Consider the following 18,540-nt stretch of genomic DNA (forward strand, 5'->3'; position numbering starts at 1 on the left):
AATGAAATGTACAAATGCATTTAAGTGGGAGCTGAATAAACACATGGGAGAGAGAAATAGAAGGAAATGCTGACGGGTGTGAGATAAGGCAGAGTATGAGGAGGCTGCTAAGAGGATTTAGCGCAGTGTGGGCAGGAGGGATTTGCACTATTTGTTGTCCTTTTGCATTATTTAAATCACTACAATAAAAAAATAGAAAATGTTAAGAAAGCAGAACATCTAAGAAAAGGCCAATTAATTTAAAATGTAGGTCAATCATCTCTGGTGTGTGTTCATGATTCACGGACCTTAGCTTCAACTCTCAGCACAAATCCTAACCATTCAAAATACTTCCTTATTTATTGCATTTCACAGCCCACTGCAGGTTTCAATACACATAATGCAGGCAGGAAATACCATTAAAACAATGAGATAGGGCCCTATTATTAAACCAGGAACTTGGGTGAATTTAACCCCTCTCTAGGGCAGCATGATAGCTCAGTGGTTCTGTGGTTAGCAGCAGGGACCCGGATTTGATTCCAGCCTCAGGCAACTGTCTGTGTGGAGTTTCCACATTCTCCACGTGTCTGTGGGGATTTCCTCCAGGTGCTCCAGTTACCTTGCACAGTCCAAAGATGTGTGGGTTAGGTGGATTGACCATGCTAAATTACCCATAATGTTCAGGGATGTGCAGGCTAGATGGATTAGGAATAGGTAATGCAGGGTTACAGTGATAGGGTAGTGCACTGGATCTGGGAGGGATGCTATTCGGAGGGATAGTGTAGACTCAGTGGGCTGCTTCCAGTATTAGAAAAAGAGTGGTGTTGTTAAATAGGGAGTTCTCCTGGTGTCCTCGACAAATCTTTACCAGCGCTGGGAGAAACACATTTCCCTCGATATTACTCCGTTTTCTACCAGTCCAGTTCACACCCATCTCCAACAAGATTGTTGGCCTGAAACTTTGAGCAGCATCTTCCCGCATACGCTCAGGATGGGTTAAGATTTCTTTCAGTTATTTAAACCATTCTATTCCACCGGGGACCAAGGCATGGGCAAAGTCTGTGACAAACAGGCATCCTGACAAGGGATCTTTTTCTTAAATTTGCTCATGGATGTGGGTATATCCATCTGGATTTGTCACCCATTACCCCAATTGTTAAGAGTCAACTACATTGCTGTGGGCCTGGAGTCACATGTAGGCCAGACCAGGGATAACAGTTTCCTTCCCTAAACGACATTAGCAAACCAGATGGGTTTTTACAAAAATCCTCAGCGAACTGAGCGTAGGTGCTCTGCAAAGCAGCCCCCAAGCCTCCACTTAGTTTCCCCGATGTAGAGGAGGACACAACGGGAACAGCGGATGCAGTATACCACATTAGCAGATGTGCAGGTGAACATCTGCTTGATGTGGAAAGTTTTCTTGGGGCCTGGGATGGGGGTGAGGGTGGAGGTGTAGGGGCAGTGTAGCACTTCCTGCGGTTGCAGGAAAAAGTGCGGGGTGTGGTGGGACTGGAGGGGAGTGTGGAGCGGAGGAGGGAGTCACGGAGACAAGGATGGGGACCGAAAAATGTCTTTGGTGGTGGGGTCGGATTGTAGATGGCGGAAGTGTCAGAGGATGATGCATTGGATCCAGAGGTTGGTGGGGTGGTATGTGAGGACGAGGGGTATTCTGTTTTGGCTTTTATTTCAGGGAGGGGGTGTGGGGGATGAGTTGCAGGAATTACGGGGGACACAGTCGAGGGTGTTCTCAACCATTGAGGGGGGGAGGTGCATCCTTGAAAAACAAGGATATCTGAGATGTACGGGAGTGGAATGCCTCATCCTGGGAGCTGATGTGGTGGAGACGAAGGAATTGGGAATAGGGGATGGAATTTTTGCAGGAGGAGGTGGGAGGAGGTGTATTCTAGGTGGCTGTGGGAGTCGGTGGGCTAGAAATGGATATCGGTTTCTGGGTGGTTGCCGGAGATGGAGACAGAGAGGTCCAGGAAGGAGAAAATGGTATTAGAGATGGTCCAGGTGAACTTAAGGTTGGCGTGGAAGGTGTTGGTGAAGTGGTTGAACTGTTCAGGCTTCTCGTGGGAGCATGAGGCGGCCCCGAACCCTATTGCACTTATTGATCAATTTGGGTATTTGGTAGATCAGGTGACACAGGGAGGTGATGGCCTAATGGTATTATTGCTGGATTGTTAATTCAGAGACCCAGATAATGTTCTAGTGATCCAGGTTCAAATTCTGCCACGGCAAAAGGTAGAATTTCAATTCAGTAAAATACCTGGAATTAAGAGTCCATTGATGATAGTGAATCCACTGCTGATGGTTCAAAAAAACCCATCTGATCCACAGATGTCCTTTAGGGAAGGAAACTGCTATCCTTACCTGGTCTGGCCTACATGTGACTCCAGACCCACGGCAATGTGGTTGACTCTTAACTGCCCTCTGGGCTATTAGGGATGGGCAAAGAATGCTGCTTGACCAGCGATGCTCTCATCCCCTGAATGAATAAAACAAAACGCACCACCCCACCCCACATCCATGACCCTGGCACAATGCCCAACCTGGAGCAAAGAGGAATGCCCAGGATTCCCATATTTCCCTGATGGTTTCCTCTCAGCTTGCAATCTCTCCCACAGAGGGATTGCTAATCAGCTTCAGTTGTGCTGAAATTGAGGACATTTTTTTCGTGCAGTGAACTCAGATCCCATGAGAGGTTTGTGCACATTGATACTTGCTGACCTCATTTTGATAATAGGATACTTCAGTCCTTAGAGAGGATGCTATGTGGCCTGAATTAAGATTTGGGGCTCAGTTGTGGCAGAGTTTTAAACCCCTCCATCTCTGGAATCCTTTTAATAAACTGGTGAACTGTCAATCACAGCTAGAACAAGGACACTGTCACTTCTGTTTAAAAGAGAAAAAAGCTTTGTAATTATACAGCTCCTTTCAAAAGCTTCCATTTTACAGAGTAAAGTACTTTACAACCAATGAAAGCACAGAAGGATCCCACAAACAATATAACGATGTAACAATGAGCAGATCACATATATCCCCTGATGTTGATTGCTGGTCAGGACTTCACTCAATCTTCTTCGGATAGTTTTGTTTTAATTCATTCACAGGATCAGGCTAACATTTATTCCCCATCCCTAATTGCCCAGAGGGCTGTTCAGAGATAAACCACATTGCTGTGGATCTGGAGTCACAGGTCGGCCAGACTAAATAAGAATGGCAGTTTCCTTCCCTTAAGGACATTAGAGAACAAGATGGTTTTTCCTGGCAATCGATGATGGATTCATGGTCATCACCAGACTCTTAATTCCAGATATTTGTTGAATTCAAATTCCACCATCTGCCACGGCGAGATTTGAACCCAGGTCCCCGGAACTGTCCATCTTCCCTTGACTGACCTAACCCCACCCTAACTTCCCACCTACGCTCACCTTTACTGGCTCCATCCCCGCCTCCCTGACCTGTCTGTCTTTTCACCCACCTATCCACTCATCCCACCTCAACACCAACCCCCACCTCCTACCTACCAATTCATCCCTGCCTCCTTGACCTGTCCATCTCCTCGCCACCTATCTGCTCCTGTATCCATCTTCCATCTGCCTCCCCGCTCTCTCTATTTATTCCAGAGTCCCCTTCCCCTCCCCCATTTCCGAAGAAGGGTCCAGACCCAAAACCTCAGCTTTCCTGCTCCTCTGATGCTGCTTGGCCTGCTGTGTTCATCCAGCTCTATACCTTGTTACCTCAGAACATTAGCCAAGTTTCCAGGTTAATAGTCCAGTGATACCACTTGGCCATTGCCTCCCCTTTTCTCCTCAATGAGAGGTGAAAATTGGGCCTTGAACAAAACTGCTCACCCAAAACACGTCCCCTCTGAGAACATGGCTTTCCCTCAGCACTGCTGTTGGAACGTCAGCTGGGGATCAGTGCTTTGGCCTCTGGAGTAGAAAGCTGAGTTCACAACTTTGTGACTCAGAGGTGAAAGGGAGTGCTGCACATTGAGCCATTATCAGCACAACACTGGCTTCAAATCACATTTCATCTGGAAGCAAGCAACATCTGAGGCAGATGTATAATCAGGAGCTCTGACATTGCCATGTTACAGTATGAACTGGAGCTGGATTCTGATTAATATGCATCTACTTTACATAAAACATGCCTTGAATAGGATGAGGGTCTCTGTAGATCATTGAAAATACAGAAATGAGCAATTTGTTGTCCCTGCCCCTCAGCCCCTAATGCTGCAATTTACTCAAAATTAAAACACCTTATGACATAAAGATATTACTTTTCTTCAGATGAATGTGCTGATGTACAAAAGATATGTGCTGGGCTTACAATATTTAATGTGCTGTACAAGGAAATCAAAAATGAATGGGCAATGTGTGAGGCACAGATTACTATCATATAGTTCGGTGTTGGCTTTGTACCTGGAGTTATGCGTAATGAGAGTGAACAAGAAGTGATTTAGTGTGTTATTCTGTGCTGTGGTCTCAGCTTATATCACCCACAACCAGCATTATCTAGATGGGCTGCTTGTCACACACTGAACTGCGATTCAGCTTGTTCTGTTGCAAAAGCAGGAATTTAGCTGATTTGTCGCTCAATGTCCAATTAACTCCAATTAACAGTCTGTGAGCCTGTGTCTTCAGCAGTTCCATGTACCAATACCTCCTTCCTTTCTACATCTTTGTTGTCGGCAATGAGTACGATTGTCCACCTAGGGAATTCCTTGTCACTGGTCAGGGTTTCTCAGAATCCTTGTGTGGCTGATGAGCCTGATCCGAGAGCCCCATCTCTGACCATTTGGCAGGTGTTTGTGAGAAATGGAAGTGGCTTTATGATCCCTGGCATTCCTTTCTTCAGCTCCTTTCTAATGGAAAAGAATTAGGCCTCTTTATACAGGAGGTTCCGCAAAGTCAGTTTCTTCTGAACAAGAATCTCCCACATCATGACATCTTTGTTGCATTTCTTGAGGTAATCCTTCAGGGAGTCTTTGAAATGTTTCTTTTGTCTCCCCTTCACTTGAGTGCCTTCCTTGATCTGAGTACAGATCATCAGTAATGATGATCTGAATTATCATTAATAATACAACTAACAGTGCTACTTATGTTTCGTTCCCAAATTCTACATTGGCTCTCGGTCCAACATAGTACCATTTCAAACTTTTCATCCTCCTGTTGCAATCCCACCCTCTCTTAACATCTCAGCCAGTGAGGCACTTAGTGATGTGCTGGAGTGGACTCTGTGCTGAAATATAGGAATCTCAAGCTTTGCAGTAAACAGGATTCTGGTCACCAAGATTAATTGCACTTTTTTTCATTCTCGGGATGAGAGCATCACTGTTTGGCCAGGCATTTATTACTCATCCCAGAAAGCAGTCGAGAATCAAACACATTGCTGTGGAGTCACATGTAGATCAGACCAGGTAAGGAAGATAGATTTCCTTCCCCAAAGGACATTAGTGAACCAGATGGGTTTTCCAACAATCGACAATGGGTTCATGGTCATCATTAGACTCTTAATTCTACATTTTTATTATGGGATTCAAACTCAGATCTCCAGAACGTGATCTGGGTCTCTTGATTAATAGTCTAGTGATAACACTGCCAGGCCATCGCCTCATAAGTGTGGGTTTTCATTGCTGAAGATATTAAGATGTTGAGTGATTAAGTCATTCCTTTTACACTGATTAATTCTGTTGGAGCCAATAGTATATGTAGTTGGAAGGGTTTCATCAGCTCCTGTATTTCTGACACAAAGAGGTTTCTGTGAAGACGTTAGATATAGTAACAGACCAAAGTCATCACAAAGGCGCTGTAATGTCATTATATAAAGAAAAAAAACAAAGAATTCTCAATTCACAATTCAATCTGTTCCTGATTCAAAGACACTTCTTTCAAAATTTCTCAAAACTAAGATTTATGTTATGCCACATGCCAACTTTGTGATATTATTTACGTTGCTTTCTTCAAACTGGTGGCCAAACTTTCCCAATGCACATTTGAAAGAACTGCTCTTCAATTTGCCTGAAATTTAATTTCAAAAGATGTTACTGCTAAGAGAATGGGTACCTAGGAGTGTGAGTTAATGGAATGTGTCTTTCCCGAGGATGGGGGATTTCAAGACTAGGCGACACATTTTTTAAGGTGAGAGGAGAGAGATTTTAAAAAGATGTGAGAGCCAATTTTTTTACAGAGGGTGGTTCACGTGTGGAATAAACTTCCTGAGGAAGTGGTGGCTGTGGGTACAATTACAACATTTAAAAGTCATTTGGATGAGCACATGAATGGGAAAGGTTTGGGAGGATATGGGCCAAGAGCAAGCAGGTGCGACTAGTTTAGTTTGAGATTATGTTTGGCGTGGACTGGTTGGACCGAGGAGTCTGTTTCCATGCTGTATGACTCTATGACTCTATCATTGAATGGTTTACAGGAAATGATGGAATTAATTAAGGCTATATTTATAGGAGTTTAGAAGATTGAGGGAGCATCACATAGAAACCTATAAAATTCTAACAGGACTAAACAGGATAAACACAAGAAGGATGATTCTGGTGACCAGGGAGTTCAGAACCAGGGTCACAGTCTAAGGATACGAGGGTCGATTATTTAGGACTGAGATGAGGGGAAAAATAGCCTTAAGAGTGAATAAATCTCCAGGACAGGATGAACTATACCCCAGGCTGTTGAGTGAGGCAAGGGATGGAACAGCAGGGGGATTAGCAATAAATTTCAATTCCTCTCTGGCCACAGGAGAGGGGCCAGACGACTGGAGGATAGCCAATGTGGAACATTTTTAAGAAGGGAACAAAGGATCAACCAGGAAACTGCAGGCCATTCAGTCTATCATCAATAATGGGGAAAGTATTGGAAGTAATGGTGAGGGCACAGTTAACCTACACTTGGAGATGCAGGCATTAATCAAGAACACTCAGCATGGATTTGTTAAGGGAAGGTTATGCCTGACCAATGTGATTTGAGTTTTTTGAAGATGTGATCAGGTATGGGTAGATGAGGGTAATGCATTTGACATAATCTACTTGGATGCCAGCAAGGCTTTTGATAAGGTCTCACATGGGAGACTGACAGCAATGCTGATCCTGGGTTCTTCAGGGATCAGTTTTGGGGGCCTCGCTGTCTGTGGTTCATGTAAATCATTTAGATTTGAATTCAGGAGGTTTGGTCAGTAAGCTCGGAGATGAAATGAAAATTGATGGAGTTGTACATGGTGAGTTGGGTAGACGTAGATTGCAGAAGGATACAAATGGACTAATCAGATGGGGCTGATCAGTGGCAGATGGAATTCAACCCAGATAAATGTGAGGTGATGCACTTGGGCAGGTTAAACAAGGAAAGGGGATACCTGATGGAAGGTAGAATCCTGGAATGCAACAAGGATCAGAGGGACCTTGGTGTGTTTGTACACTGATGCCTTAAGTTAGCAGGGAAAAGTGGCTGAGATAATGGGAACTGCAGATGCTGGAGAATTCCAAGATAATAAAATGTGAGGCTGGATGAACACAGCAGGCCAAGCAGCATCTCAGGAGCACAAAAGCTGATGTTTCGGGCCTAGACCCTTCATCAGAGAGGGGGATGGGGAGAGGGAACTGGAATAAATAGGGAGAGAGGGGGAGGCGGACCGAAGATGGAGAGTAAAGAAGATAGGTGGAGAGAGTATAGGTGGGGAGGTAGGGAGGGGATAGGTCAGTCCAGGGAAGACGGACAGGTCAAGGAGGTGGCATGAGGTTAGTAGGTAGCTGGGGGTGCGGCTTGGGGTGGGAGGATGGGATGGGTGAGAGGAAGAACCGGTTAGGGAGGCAGAGACAGGTTGGACTGGTTTTGGGATGCAGTGGGTGGGGGGGAAGAGCTGGGCTGGTTGTGTGGTGCAGTGGGGGGAGGGGACGAACTGGGCTGGTTTAGGGATGCAGTAGGGGAAGGGGAGATTTTGAAACTGGTGAAGTCCACATTGATACCATATGGCTGCAGGGTTCCCAGGCGGAATACACTTGTCCCCACACCTCCTCCCTCACCCCTATCCCAGGCCCCAAGATGACATTCCACATTAAGCAGAGGTTCACCTGCACATCTGCCAATGTGGTATACTGCATCCACTGTACCCGGTGCGGCTTCCTCTACATTGGGGAAACCAAGCGGAGGCTTGGAGACCGCTTTGCAGAATACCTCCGCTCAGTTCGCAACAAACAACTGCACCTCCCAGTCGCAAACCATTTCCACTCCCCCTCCCATTCTCTAGATGACATGTCCATCATGGGCCTCCTGCACTGCCACAATGATGCCACCCGAAGGTTGCAGGAACAGCAACTCATATTCCGCCTGGGAACCCTGCAGCCATATGGTATCAATGTGGACTTCACCAGTTTCAAAATCTCCCCTTCCCCTACTGCATCCCTAAACCAGCCCAGTTCGTCCCCTCCCCCCACTGCACCACACAACCAGCCCAGCTCTTCCCCCCCACCCACTGCATCCCAAAACCAGTCCAACCTGTCTCTGCCTCCCTAACCGGTTCTTCCTCTCACCCATCCCTTCCTCCCACCCCAAGCCGCACCCCCAGCTACCTACTAACCTCATGCCACCTCCTTGACCTGTCCGTCTTCCCTGGACTGACCTATCCCCTCCCTACCTCCCCACCTATACTCTCTCCACCTATCTTCTTTACTCTCCATCTTCGGTCCATCTTCGGTCCGCCACCCCTCTCTCCCTATTTATTCCAGTTCCCTCTCCCCATCCCCCTCTCTGATGAAGGGTCTAGGCCCGAAACGTCAGCTTTTGTGCTCCTGAGATGCTGCTTGGCCTGCTGTGTTCATCCAGCCTCACATTTTATTATCAGGGAAAAGTGGCTAATGTGATTAAGACGCCATATGGAACACGTGCATTAATCAACATATGATAGTCCCGCCATTCCGGGAATTGACCTCATGAACCTACGCTGCACTCCCTCAATAGCCAGAATGTCCTTCCTCAAATCTGGAGACCAAAACTGCTCACAATACTCCAGGTGCGGCCTCACCAGGGCCCTGTACATTCAAATATTGAATGTTTTCAAGGTGTTAGATATAGTTCTTAGAGGTAAAGGGATCAAACAACACGAGGAGAAAGCAGAAACAGGAAACTGAGTTGAACAATCACTATTTTGAGTGGTGGAGCAGGACTGACGGGACAAACAGCCTCGTCCTGTTCCTATTTTCTATCTTTTCAATGTTCAATGTCCCAGTTGAAATTCAGTGCCAGTACAATGCCAGTTGAGGCATAGAGTTTAAAAGCAAGTAGGAGATGCTGGAACTGCATAAAATGTTGCTTTGTTCACAGGCTGAGTATTGTGTGCAGTTCTGGAATCCACGTGATAGGATCATCAGTCAATGAAAGCAAGCATGCAGATACAGCAGGCAGTGAAGAAAGCTAATGGCATGCTGGCCTTCATAACAAGAGGAATTGAGTATTGAGGAGCAAAGAGGTCCTTCTGCAGCTGTACAGGGCCCTGGTGAAGCCGCACCTGGAGTATTGTGTGCAGTTTTGGTCTCCAGATTTGAGGAAGGACATTCTGGCTATTGAGGGAGTGCAGCGTAGGTTCATGAGGTCAATTCCCGGAATGGCGGGACTATCATATGTTGAAAGATTGGAACGACTGGGCTTGAGTTTAGAAGGATGAGAGGGGATCTGATTGAGACGTATAAGATTATTAAGGGATTGGACACTCTGGAGGCACGAAGCATGTTTCCGCTGATGGGTGAGTCCAGGACCAGAGGACACAGTTTAAAAATAAGGGGTAGGCCATTTAGAACAGAGTTGAGGAAAAACTTCTTCACCCAGAGAGTGGTGGATATATGGAATGCTCTGCCCCAGAAAGCAGTGGAGGCCAACTCTCTGGATGCTTTCAAGAAAGAGATAGATAGAACTCTTAAAGATAGTGGAATCAAGGGTTATGGGGATAAGGCAGGAACAGGATACTGACTGTGGATGATCAGCCATGATCATAATGAATGGTGGTGCTGGCTCGAAGGGCTGAATGGCCTATTCCAGCACCTATTGTTTATTGTCTATTGTCTATTGATATGAGAGTACTGCAGAGGGTGCAGAAGAGATTTACCGGGATGTTGCTTCGGCTAGGGAGTTTGGGTAATGAACAGAGATTGAATAGACTGGGGTTGCTTTCCTTGGAGCAGAGGAGAATGAGGTTGGCGGGGAGGGGGGTGGGGAGGTGGTGTGTTGGGAGCTCATGATTGAGATGTATAAAATTGTGAGGTGAATAGACAGGCAGGGAGGATGAAACATTTCCCCTTGGTTGACAGACCAATGACTGGGGCCTAGATTTAAGGTAAGGGGAAGGAGGTTGAGAAGAAATGTGAGGAATTTATTTCATGCAGAAGGTAGTGGGAAAGTGGAACTTGCTGCCTGTAAGGGGTGGTCAAGACAGAACCCCTTGGAGCATTTAAAAAGTGTTTAGATGTGCAATTACGCTGCCAAGGCATACAAGGCAATGGGCCAACTGCTGGGAATAGGGATTAGAATAGTTAGGTGGCTGACTGGTACAGATGTGGTGGGCCTTTTTCTCTAAATATCTTTGCCTGGAGAGCAGTTAGCCTGTGAAATTCCTGGCCACAGATCTTGCTTGTAAATGTGTAAGTGTTGAGGCTAAAATATTGAATGTTTTCAAGGTGTTAGATATAGTTCTTAGAGGTAAAGGGATCAAACAACACGAGGAGAAAGCAGAAACAGGAAACTGAGTTGAACAATCACTATTTTGAGTGGTGGAGCAGGACTGACGGGACAAACAGCCTCGTCCTGTTCCTATTTTCTATCTTTTCAATGTTCAATGTCCCAGTTGAAATTCAGTGCCAGTACAATGCCAGGCTTGTAGGTCAAATATCCCACTGACAGGCTGCAACAAAACAAACATTATGTCCCTTTTAAAACTGAAAGAACCATGGATGCCGGAAATCGGGAATAAAAACAGAAATTACCGGAAAAGCTCAGCAAGTCTGGCGAAAAAACATCTGTGAAGAGAAATCAAAGTTAATATTTGGGGTCCAGTGACCCTTCCTCAGAACTCTTTGTTCATATCACGGAAAGAACAGACCATTCTCAACTAAACCCCACCAGCTCTTTCAAAACACAAAACAAAAACTATTGCACGATGTGGGAAGCACTCAGAAAACAATTCCAAGTATGCTAATGCTAATTTAGCAACTAAATTAAGGTAATCAGTTGAGCCAATAGCATGGCTCCTTCATGCCCACTAGAGATAAGATCGAATTATACAGCAAGCAAAGAACATACCGGTCACACGCTTAAAATGTTCAATTGACAGTTCCCCCCCAGACCCTACCATTTCGCTACCCCTAAGCCTCAGCAGCTCATTTTAAGGAGAGAGTCCCAGGTCACCTCCTATCCTTTGTGCAAAGAAGCACTTCCTAAATGGCCTAGCTTTAACCTTCTAGTGTTCCTCCCAACAGAGGAAATTGCTTCTCTCTTTCTGTCTACATTTTCAAATCCTTTAACCATTTCATCACTTCTTAATCTTCAAGGGGACACACGCCTGGTCTGTACAACTTTCCTACCTTTTTTTCTGCCTGGTTTCTAGTGAATTTCTGCAACATCCTCTTCAAAGGCCAAAGTAACTTTCCTGAGAAGCCAGGTGCTCAAAATGGAGCCTGATTGGAGTTTAATGTAACTAGAATGTAGCCTGTGCCATTAGTATCTTGTTCCTCTTGAGTCAGAACACAATTTTCAGCAGCCTTTTAAATTATCTTCTGTACCCAAGCACTAGCTTTTAAACGTTAAACACCTCCCAGTCAGTTTAACATAGTTTGAGAGAAACATCAAATATTCATTAAAAACTAATCTAATGTTGAGATCAGCAAAACCACACACTGAATGGAAACCTAACAGAATTAAGATGGATATGTGCAATTTTACAATTCTAAACAAGAAGTAGGGTCAGAATCTCCATCCTCAATGTGTTAATTTGCAGTGTACATCCATAGTGTCAGAACCCGCTTGGAATAAGTGAACAGCGCTGACTCACAGAGTGAGCAGGGTGTGTTTGTGAGGCACTGTGATGACATCTAGTGGGAGTTTATCAGATAGAGCTGACCCAGATCGTCTAGTTTGTAAATATGTGCTGACTATTAACAAGCAGCTAATACAAGTTGAATGACTGGTGGGAACAGAGTAATTAGGACATACTTTTTGGAACAGACCCCTACCTGAGAGAGGGAGTCTCTACTTTGCTTCTACAGCCAGGGCTTTTAAAATGAAGGAGCAAATTACTGCAGATTCTGGAATCTGTACTGAAGATCACAGCGGGCCAGGCAGCATCCATACAGAGGAGAGAAAGCTATCGTTTCCAGTCTAGACTCGAAACACTAGCTTGGCCTGTCTCCATGGATGCTGCCAGACCCACTGTGTCTCCAGCACTTTTTGTTATCAGCTTTTAAAAGTCCCCACAACGTACAATGTCTTGAATCTCAATTTCCAATAGAAATTGCAGGCATTTTACTACGTTTGTTGATGATGGATAGTCCATCCAGTTTTACTATTTTTCAGTTTGATACACCCACTGACCAATTCTGAGGATGCTTAAGAGCCAATGTTGCTGTTTGTTTGGAGTCACTTATCTACCAGGCTGGGTAAAGATGGTAAATTTCTTCCTGTAAGGGAGATTAGTGAAATAGGCAGGATTTTACATCAGAGATAGACCCGAAGCAGCAGCCTCACTGCTCCTATGATGCTGCTTGGCCTGCTGTGCTCATCCAAGTCTACACCGTGTTATCTAGGATTTTGCATCAATCCAGTGTTTCACAGCCATGCTGCTGAGTCTAGATTTATAAACAAACTAAAATTAAATGTTCCAAGTTGCCCCATTGACATTCGAACCCACGTCCCGAGAGTATCAATATTTGTGCCGTGCCTGCAATCTGTATGATTATTGGGTCATTAGTTATTCGACTCCAATATTACAGATCTGGTCAAAAGAGAGAACTGTGGAAATACTCAACAGATCAGCAGCATCAGTGGTCAGTGACCCAAAACACTGGCCTGAATTTCATCTGTGGCTGAGGACTCAGCGATGGAAGCATTTGGAGATGTAAAAGGTCTTAATGAATCCTGAAGTGAATTACAGGCAGTGGACCTGAGGAGAAGCGAGAAGTAGTTCTGGTTGGCCATTTTAAAGACAAATGTGAGGCATGCCTGGGTTGACCAGTTCCTGGAAGAATGGAGCAGACAGGAAGACCAAAGGCCAGCAGCCTCACAATCCATCCCAATGCCCAAACGTTCACTCTTCACACACTCAAGCTGCTGTCCTTAAGCAATGACAAATTTGCAACCCCACAACAGTACCTCAGTTTGACCATCATTTGTTTCAATATACATGATTTTGCAGCATTGGCAACACTTGATACTGATTTGTCAAGGCGTCCCCAACAGCTGGATGCGAACTTGTCCAAGGCCATTGGGCACTGTGGGTCTACCTCCAGCACATGGATTGCAGTGGTTCAAGAAGGCAGCTCGCCACCACCTGCTCAAAGGCAACTCAAGGGACAGGAAATAAATGCTGGCCCAATGAATGCTGCCCTAATCCTACAACTGAATTTAAAAAAGACATTCACTCTTCCCATCATTAGCTTTGAAAGCTTGGTTCTAACATGTTAACAAGCTGCTAACTGATGACATGGGTGTTGCTGGCTGTCACCACACTTCCTTTGAAACTTCCTGAGGCATCAGGCTGTCCATCCTGGTACCCATCCTCACCCTCAGCAGTGTCTGGGAAAATCAGATATTAATGTTGTTTCTCGCTCCACAGTTTCAAGACTTACTGAGTTTCTCCGATACTTTTGAATCTTAAGGCAATTTTTTTTAGAAAGGACTGAAGCTGAAATGCTCCAGCGTTAGGTCACAATTAGAACACAAACCAATCCATCATCAGTACAAAAGCAGAAAGTGCTGGGAAAACTCAGCAGGTCTGGCAGAATCTGTGGAGAAAGAAGCAGAGTTAATGTTTCCAGTTCTGTGACCCTTCATCAGAACAGATAGTAGCAAGGAAAAGGTAGTATTTCTGTTGATTACAGCAGGTGAAGAGGCGGGAGGAGGGTTGGTGGGTGGTGAGGAGTGGGCCAACAGATGGAGACAGAACCCAGAGAGAGAGAGAGAGAGAGAGAAAATTAGGCAGACAAAGGACTAGCTGATAGCAATCTAGGAAAGAGAGAAGCTGATTGTGATGACCATGAGTAGATAAATGAGTGAAACCATTTGCAATGGGAATGGACTCAACTCAAATTGATGGCATGATTTAGTTGTTTATTGCCACTTCACATTTTTAAAGATATGCATCACTTTTAAATCAAACTAAAGTTGAGATGAATCTATGATATGTGAATGGAATAACATTTTGCTTATAAATCAGGCAGAGGTCACAAACACAGAGTGACATTATTGTGCAGACTTTAGGTTATATTAAACCCTTTTAGATGGTACTTGTAATGGGGATACAGAACATGGAGTAGGAGGAGGCCATTCAGCCCTTCAAACCTGTTTCAATTGAATCATGGTGGACCTGTAATCTAACTCCTTCTACTCATTGGAGTATAATGAGAATGCGTATCTTCAGGATGATAACGTAACTCTGATATTGACAGTCACACTCTATTTCTGGAGGAAGGAATGGGCGGAACTGGATTCGGCAGCTGTTACACAGAGACCAGATTCTGTACATGAATGTATTAATAAAAGAATCAATTGGAACGCTTGGCAGTCAGACAACGGGCTGTCTTAGACAGGGCAGAGACAGAGAGATAGCAAACTCAGAGAGGGGACTGTCTTATCTGGGATAGCAACCTCCACAGTGCACTACTGAACCTCAATGTTCAGATCACACTGTGAGCAGAATCAACAAGGACAGTGCAAGGTCAGGCTGCGTCCATAGTCTTAGGAAAGCTCATGACAGCAGCACAGCATCTGTCATTGCTCCATAACCCTAAATCCTCTTTCATCCATCTCGCTTTTCAAAGTTTCGCTTGAACACCCCCACCTCCTAACTCAACCTTGGTAACATTTTGGGGGAGACAGTTCTGAACTTCTGCTCTGTAAGAAATGTTTCTCTACATCGGCCCTACCCCTGCCACAACTAAGTGGTAAAAGGATGGGATTAAAAAGGCAGAAAATTGTAATCCCCTGGGAGTTATCTCAGACTATCAAAGTGATGGGAGAAAAGTCAGCAGTCTGGGAGAGAGACTTGTTTTAAGCCTTCCCCTTTCAAGAATACATAAGATCGGAGGTTAAAAACTGTTCAACCTTGATCTATGTGTGCTGGTGGACAAAGTGTGCTTGCTGTTAAGCTACTGAGTTGGGTTTGAATGCTGGTGTGCTGAGAAGGTTACTGTTGAGGGGCTATCCACTCATCAGCCACATGTTGCAGATAAATGACTCTTAACTCTGAGTGCTGGAAGCCGGCTCGCTCACAAGCCAGTCAATAGGAAACAAGGCAGAAGGATTTCAACTATACTACAAAGCCAAAAATCCAAACAATTCACTGCTCAACTATAAACACTATCCTCTCTTCACAAACAACTGATAGACAGATGAGCATAGCTTCTAACTTATATCCTTTCTCTGATTCATTTCTCATTTCTAACATGTGTGTTGCTTTATTTTTTCTTGTTCTTAGTAATAACGAACTCACTCTTTTAACTTAGAATCGGAGTTATCCAACACAGAAACAGACCCTTTGGCCCAACTCATCCATGCTGACCGGATATCCTAAATTAATCGAGTTCCATTTGCCAGCACTTGGCCCATATCCGTCTAAACCCTTCTTATTCACGCACCCACCCAGATGACTTTTAAATGTTGTAACTATACCAGCCTCCACCACTTCATCTGACAGTTCACTTTGTATACACCACTCCCTCTGAGTAAAAAAGATGCCCCTTAGATCCTTTTCAAAATCTTCCCCTCTCACCTCATACCCATGGTCTCTCGTTTCCTATCCTCGGAGTTCACTCTATCCATGACTCTCATGATTTTATAAACCTCTATGAGGTCACCCTTCAGCCTTCGACGCTCCAGGGAAAATAGTTCCAGCCTATTCAGCCTCTCCCTATAGCTTAAACCCTCCAAACCCTTTCAAGCTTCAGAACATCTTTCCGATAACTTAAGTAAGCTTTGTTAAATAGACTCCTTTTAGTACACAATTTGGTCTGGGTGAAAGCAATCCACAAATGAGAGATACTCTGCAATTTAATTTTGTGGCAACAATTGAGGGAAGCAAGTGAATAAAGAAGGGAAGTTGGTTCATCCCCCACCATGTGAGTGTTTGACAATTTGTGATCTCCCGTCTGGAACAGGAATAACTCACCCACAGCCTGGTAGCAACATGGTGAAACCCATCAGGACCCACCCAAAGGCTCGCCACCCCATACTTCAACAGTGTAATCAATACACCACTGGTCTGGTGATTGTAGTTTTCCTGAGCTCCTCTATTTTGTAATCTATAACTGCTTCTGGAATGTAACTTGCATCCTCAACAGGGACAACTGTTTCAAAATATCTGTTTGATTCATCTTCTGTCTCCTTATTTCCCATTTAAATTCTCCAGTCTGCAAGCAAGTGAGAATCTTTCATTTTACAAGCTCTGTAGATTCTTAGAGGAATGTTCATTTAGGCTAAGCTCAGCCTGAATCCTCTGGAACCGATTATCCGCTTTGTTTTTTTCTAAAGAAAGTGCCTTCACAATGTTCATTCAATTAACTAAAGGATGGTCTGTGGTCATCCTTACCATTAATAAAAAGTACATTAATGTTTCCTTGCTCTAAATCATCCCAATGACGAACCAAATGCTCCCTTCCCCTCAATCACCCATCTGTCTCATTCCAGGATCCTTTGAAAATGAACGTATAAAAATTTAGTTGACACAGGCTCAAGATTACATGATCTTCCCAAGCTTATGTTTTAAACTGCTGAAGGCAATAATAATTGCATTTCATAAAAGTTCAAAGTCTAAAGCAGGACCACAGATTGTTGAATTCCCCTGGGTGCTATTACGCTCAGTGAATGTTGAGACATGTATATAACGGTAACTAGGTGCAGACAGGAGGAGGAAGGAGAGGGAACGGGATGTCAGGAAGAAAATATGTTGTTTATTCATAGAGTTTTGAAGCACGTTAGAGCCAATGAAAAGCAGTCACTGGCCTGATATGGGAGAATATGGCACCCAATTTTTACACAACATGCTCCCACAGACAGCAGTAAGACTGCTTTCGTGATGTTGACTGTGGTACAAATATTGACCAGGTCACTAGAGAGAACGTTACTCTAGGCTACTCTTCAATTAGTAACCATGGAGTCTTTTGCATCACCTGAGGTACAGACAGAACCTCAGCTCAGTATCTCATTGAAGAGTTGACACATTAATAGTGCAACATTCCAGAACACTTACGTTCCACACCATCTCTCCTTGAGAAATTGCAAACAAAAGGCACTTTATCATAATTAATGAGAGGCAGCCACTTTAACTGGTGTCACTCAAAGTCTTTAGGTGACCATTAAATGCCTGAGAATCTCAAGTCAGGAATAACTGGGAAGGGAATCCCAGTGATAATCAATGTCATTTTTTTTATTTGTTAATGAGATGCAGATTTCACTGACTGGGTCGGCAATAATTTTCTTTGCCTAATTGCCCTGGAATCAGTGGGGTAAGCTGCTTTCTTGAACAGCTGTCATCCCTGGGGTGTGGGAAAACCCACAGCACTGTTAGGAAGGGAATTCCAGAATTTTGAGCCAGTGACAGTCAGAGTCATATGGCACAGAAACACACCTATTGATCCAACCAGTCCACACCAAACTAAACCTGCTCCTGGCCCATATCCCTCCAAACCTTTCCCATTCGTGAAGTTATCCAAATGTCTTTTATATGTTGTAATTGCACCTGCATCCACATTTCCAAGTCAGGATGGTGAGTGGCTCGGAGGGGACCATGCTACTGCTTGTGTTCCCATGTATCTGACCTTCAAGATGGTAGTGGTCATGAGTTTCAAAGTTGCAATATTAGTAGATCTGATGGATAATCCACTCTCAATGTTGCACCCAAGAGCTCCCTACTAGTAAACAGGGGCTCAGCTTGCAGTCTGTTCCCTTGAAGGAGGCACTGTTCAACTGCTGGGTGAAGTTGTTACCCCGAAGCTAGATTCCATTTACCATCAATCTTTTTCTCACTGGATTAGGTAATCTGGGGAGGATCAGGCTTGCTAAAGATTCTGGTGTGATTGTCTGAATTTTATTTTCTTTTAACTCCATGTATGCTCGAAGGTTAGAGTAAACTGAAGCACGCATGTGTGTGACTTGGTGGTGGACACTCTAGGCTGACTTGAGTTGGAACTAACTTGATCCGATTTCCTGATGAATTAAAAGAGGCAGGCAGTCGGTTCACAAACTGCCCTGGGGTCAATCCTGAATCAAGAGTCTGATTCTTAGCAACCTCACAGGAGAGATATCAATTACAACTTTAATGTTTCTGTCAATGCCCATATCCTTTCTTCTGCCT

This window comes from Stegostoma tigrinum, chromosome 37 (genome assembly GCF_030684315.1).
Source record: "Stegostoma tigrinum isolate sSteTig4 chromosome 37, sSteTig4.hap1, whole genome shotgun sequence".
Taxonomy (NCBI): domain Eukaryota; kingdom Metazoa; phylum Chordata; class Chondrichthyes; order Orectolobiformes; family Stegostomatidae; genus Stegostoma; species Stegostoma tigrinum.